Source organism: Maylandia zebra, linkage group LG18, assembly GCF_041146795.1.
Source record: "Maylandia zebra isolate NMK-2024a linkage group LG18, Mzebra_GT3a, whole genome shotgun sequence".
Lineage (NCBI taxonomy): Eukaryota > Metazoa > Chordata > Actinopteri > Cichliformes > Cichlidae > Maylandia > Maylandia zebra.
This window is the reverse complement of record NC_135184.1, coordinates 30,748,941-30,754,940: the sequence shown is the minus strand read 5'-3', so window position 1 is coordinate 30,754,940 and position 6,000 is coordinate 30,748,941.

Below are 6,000 nucleotides of genomic sequence, written 5' to 3'. Positions count from 1 at the left end.
AGACTAACGTCAGTAGCGCAATCATCCCGCGATGAGAGGATCTGTGACCCAGCCTCAAATAGAAGACGGATAATCAGCTGATCGCCAACAGCTGTGAGAGCCAAGGGCGGGAGCCAGCTGTGAGCTCCGCCCAGGCAGAGAGATAGGGGGAGAAAGAGAAAAAAAACACAAGTGTAGCCTTGTGAGGCCGGCTGGGCAGGCACGGGGACCATGACACACAAGCCCTGGTGTGGTGAATATGGCCTCAAAGGGAGCACTGACCCTGGTGTAATGTGGAAGGCATCAGCCAGTAGCACAGGCCTTTGTATATTGTGGAAGGGATCAGCCACCAACACAGTCACTGGTGAAATGTAAATGTCCTCAGCCAGTAGAACAGGTAATGTGGATGGCCTTAGCCAACACCACTGGCCCTGGTGAAATGTGCATGATATCGGTTAGCACCACAGGCCGAGGTGTAATGTGGATGGCATCAACGAGCAACAGATGCCCTGGTGGGGTGAAGATGGCCTCACATGAAGCACTGTCTCTGGTGTAATGTGGATGGTAGAAGCCGGCATCACAGGCCGTGATGTAATGTGAATGTCCTCAGCCAGTAGCACAGGCCCTGGTGTGGTGAAGATGGCCTCACAGGAAGCACCGTCCCTGTTGTAATGCGGATGGCCTCATCCGACAACAGTCGCCTTGATGAAATGTGGATGTATTGGCCAGCACCAAAGGCCCTGGTGTAATGTGAATGTCCTAAGCCAGTAGCACAGACCCTTGTGTATTGTGGATGGCATCAGCCATCAACACAAGCCCTGATGAAATGTGGATGGTATCAACGAGTAGCACAGGCCCTGGTGAAACGTAGTTGGACTCAGCGAGTATCACAGTCCCTGGTGTAATGTGAATGGACTTAGCCACCATCACTGGCCCTGGTGAAATGTGCATAATATTGGTCAGCACCACAGGCCCAAGTGTAATGTAGATGACATCAGCTAGTAATACAGGTTCTGGTCAAATTTACATGGCCTCGGAAAGCAGTACAGGCCCTGGTGTGGTGAATTTGGCCTCACAGGAAGCAGTGGCAGTGGTGTAATGTGGATGACATTAGCCAGAAGCACAGGCCCTGGTGAAATGCGGATGGTATGACCCAGCATCGTAGGCCCTAGTGTGGTGAAGGTGGCCTCACAGGGAGCATTGGCCCTGGTGCAATGTGGATGGCCTCAGTCAACAACAGTGGCCCTGGTGAAATGTGGATGGTATTGGTAAGCACCACACACCCTAGTGTAATGTGAATGGCCTAAGCCAGCAACACACACCCTGGTGTGGTGATTATGGCCTCACAGGAAGCACTGGCAGTGGTGTAATGTGGATGGCCTCATCCAAGGACACTGGACCTGGTGAAATGTGGTGGCATTAGCCAGTATCAAAGGCGCTTGTGTATTGTGGATGTTCACAGCCAGCAACACAGGCCCTGGTGAAATGTAGATGGTTTCGGAAAGCACCACAGGCCCTGGTGTAATGTGAATGGCCTTAGCCAGTAGTACAGGCCATTGTGTATTGTGGATCGCAGCAGACATCAAAAGACAAGCCCTGTTGTAATGCGGATGGCATGAGTCAGTACCACACACACTTGTGTAATGTGAATGGCCTTAGCCAACACCACTGGCCCTGGTGAAATGTACATGATATCGGTCAGCACCACAGGCCCAGGTGTAATGTGGATGGCCTCAGCCTCACAGTAGCACAGGCCATTGTGTATTGTGGATCGCAGCAGCCATCAAAACACAAGCCCTGTTGTAATGTGGATGGCATGAGTCAGTACCACTGTCCCTGGTGTAAAATGTATGGCCTCAGCCAACTACAGTGGCCCTGGTGAAATGTTGATGGTATTGGCCAGTAACACAGGCCCTGGTGAAATGAGGATGCATCACCCAGCAGCACAGGCCCTGGTGGGGTCAATATGGCCTAACAGGGAGCACTGTCCCTGGTGTAATGTGGATGGCGTCAGCCAAAACCACTTTTTCTGGTGAAATGTGGATGGTATTGGCCAGCACCACAGGCCCTGGCGTAATGTGCATGTCCCGAGCCAACACCACTGGCCCTGGTGTAATGTGGATGTTTTCGGACAGCACCACAGGCCCTGCTGAAATGTGGATGGTATTGGCCAGCACCACAGGCCCTGGTGAAATGTGAATGTCCTCAGCCAACGCCACTGGCCCTGGTGTAATGTGGATCGCATCAGCCATGACCACAGGCCCTGGTGAAATGTAGTTGGCCTCAGCCATGACCAGAGGCCCTGGTGAAATGTAAATGTCCTCAGCCAGCACCACACACCTTGGTGTAATGTGAATGGCCTTAGCCAACACCACTGGCCCTGGTGAAATGTGCATGATATCTGTCAGCACCCCAGGCCCAGGTGTAATGTGGATGGTATCAACGAGCAGCAGAGGCCCTGGTGGGGTGAAGATGGCCTTACAGGAAGCACTGTCCCTGGTGTAATGTGAATGGTAGAAGCCGGCATCACAGACCGTGATGTAATGTGGATGGCCTCAGCCAACAACAGTGGCCGTGGTGAAATGTGGTTGATATTGGCCAGCACCACTGGCCCTGGTGTAATGGGAATGTCCTAAGCCAGTAGCACAGGCCCTTGCGTATTGTGGATGTCATCAGCCAGCAACACAAGCCCTGGTGAAATGTGGATGGTATCATTGAGTAGCACAGGCCCTGGTGTGGTGATGATGGCCTCACAGGAAGCACTGTCCCTCGTGTAATGTGGATGGCCTGATCCAACAACACTGGCCCTGGTAAAAATGTGGATGGTAACCGCCAAAACCACAGGCCCTGGTGTAATGTGCATGGCATCAACTAGTAGCATAGGCCCTGATGAAGTTTAATTGGTCCAAGCCAGCAACACAGGCCCTTGTGTAATGTAGATGGCTTCAGAAAGCAGTAAAGCCCCTTGTGTGGTAAAGATGGCCTAATCTAACAACACTGTCCCTGGTGAAATATGGATGGTATTGGTAAGCACCACACACCTTGGTGTAATGTGAATGGCCTTAGCCAACACCACTGGCTCTGGTGAAATGTGCATGATATCTGTTGGCACCCCAGGACCAGGTGTAATGTGGATGGCATCAACGAGCAGCAGAGGCCCTGGTGGGGTGAAGATGGCCTCACAGGAAGCACTGTCCCTGGTGTAATGTGGATGGCCTGATCCAACAACACTGGCCCTGGTAAAAATGTGGATGGTAACCGCCAAAACCACAAGTGACCCTGATATAATGTGGATGGCATCAGGCACTAGCAAAACCCTGATCTGGTGAAGATGTTCTCACAGGTAGCACTGGATCTGGTGTAATGTTGATGGCATCAGGCAGTAGCACAGACCCTGGTCTGGTGAAGATGGTCTCAGAAAGAAAGCACAGGCCCTGGTGTGGTGAAGACAGTCTCACAGGGAGCACTGGCCCTGGTGAAACATGGATGGCCTCAGCAGGCACCACAGGCCCTGGTGTGGTGATGATGGCCTCAGCCATGACCACAGGCCCTGGTGAAATGTAGTTGGCCTCAGTCATGACCACAGGCCCTGGTGAAATGTAAATGTCCTCAGCCAGTAGCACAGGCCCTGATGTAAAGTGGATGGCATGAGCCAGCAACGTAGTTCTTGTGAAATGTGGATAGCCTCAGCCAGCAACGCAGGCCCTGGTGAAATGAGGATGTATCACCCAGCAGCACAGGCCCTGGTGTGGTCAATATGGCCTCACAGGGAGCACTGTCCCTTGGTGTAATGTGGATGGTATTGGCCAGCACCACAGGCCCTGGCGTAATGTGCATGTCCCCAGCCAACACCACTGGCCCTGGTGTAATGTGGATGGCATCAGCCATGACCACAGGCCCTGGTGTAATATGGATGGCATCAGCCAGCAACGCAGGCCTTTGTATAATGTGGATGGAATCAGCCACAAACACAGGCCGTGGTGAAATGTAGATGTCCTCAGCCAGTAGCACAGGCCTTGTTGTAATGTGGATGGCCTCATCTAACAACACTGTCCTTGGTTAAATGTGCATGATATCGGTCAGCAGCACAGGGCCAGGTGCAATGTGGATGGCATCAATGAGCAGCAGAGGCCCTGGTAGGGTGAAGATGGCATCACAGGAAGCACTGTCCCTGGTGTAATGTGTATGGTAGAAGTCGGCGTCACAGGCCGTGATGTAATGTGAATGTCCTCAGCCAACACCACTGGCCCTGGTGTAATGTCGATGGCATCAGCCATGACCACAGGCCCTGGTGAAATGTAGTTGGCCTCAGTCATGACCACAGGCCCTGGTGAAATGTAAATGTCCTCAGCCAGTAGCACAGGCCCTGATGTAAAGTGGATGGCATGAGCCAGCAACGTAGTTCTGGTGAAATGTGGATAGCCTCAGCCAGCAACGCAGGCCCTGGTGAAATGAGGATGTATCACCCAGCAGCACAGGCCCTGGTGTGGTCAATATGGCCTCACAGGGAGCACTGTCCCTGGTGTAATGTGAATGGCCTTAGCCAACAACACTTGCCCTGGTGAAATGTGAATGGTATTGGCCAGCAGCACAGGCCCTGTTGTAATGTGGATGGCCTCATCTAACAACACTGTCCCTGGTGAAATATGGATGGTATTGGTCAGCAGCACAGGGCGAGGTGTAATGTGGATGGCATCAATGAGCAGCAGAGGCCCTGGTGGGGTGAAGATGGCCTCACAGGAAGCATTGTCCCTGGTGTAATGTGGATGGTGGAAGTCGGCGTCACAGGCCGTGATGTAATGTGGATGGCCTCAGCCAAAAGCACAGGCCCTGGTGTGGTGAAGATGGCCTCACAGGAAGCACTGTCCCTGGTGTAATGTGAATGTCCTCAGCCAACACCACTGGCCCTGGTGTAATGTGGATGTCATCAGCCATGACCACAGGCCCTGGTGAAATGTAGTTGGCCTCAGACATGACCACAGGACCTGGCGAAATGTAAATGTCCTCGGCCAGTAGCACAGGCCCTGTTGTAATGTGGATGGCCTCATCTAACAACACTGTCCCTGGTGAAATATGGACGGTATTGGTCAGCACCACACACCCTGGTGTAATGTGATTGGCCTTAGCCAACAACACTTGCCCTGGTGAAATGTGGATGGTATTGGCAAGCAGCACAGGCCCTGGCGTAATGTGCATGTCCCCTGCCAACACCACTGGCGCTGGTGTAATGTGGATGGCATCAGCCAGTATCACAGGCCCTGGTGAAATGTGGATGTTTTCGGACAGCACCACAGGCCCTGGTGAAATGTGGATGGTATTGGCCAGCACCAAAGGCCCTCTTAGAAAGAACATTCCCTGGTGTAATTTTGATGGCCTCATCCAACAGTACGGGCCTTGGTGTATTGAAGATGTCTTCATCCATCACCACATGCACTGGTGTGGTGATGATGGCCTCACAGGAAGCACTGTCCCTGGTGTAATGTGAATGTCCTCAGCCAACACCACTGGCCCTGGTGTAATGTGGATGGCATCAGCCAGTATCACAGGCCCTGGTGAAATGTGGATGTTTTCGGACAGCACCACAGGCCCTGGTGAAATGTGGATTGTATTGGCCAGCACCACAGGCCCTTGTGTTTTGTGGATGTCATTAGCCAGCAACACAATTCCTGGTGAAATGTGGATGGTTTCAGAAAGCACCACATGCCCGGGTGTAATGTGGATGCCATGAACGAGTAGCACAGGCCCTGATGGGGGCCCAGCCCTGGAGCAGGGTGCCGCCGGTGCATCTAGCCACCTGGGGGGCTCTTCAACTGGTGGGGAAGATTTGCACATCTTGCAGGAGCTTTCCTCTCCTCAGGAGCTCTCTCTGCAGGAGGGGGAGATACAGGAGAGGTGGAGGAAGATCTCAGCCTGGGTGTTTATTGTCTTATGTAGTCTGGAAGATGAGTGGATGGTGGGGTGGGTGCAGTTTTCTCTGTGGTGGGGTTGGGTGGGTGGACTGTCCCGGGCTTTGTGGGGCCG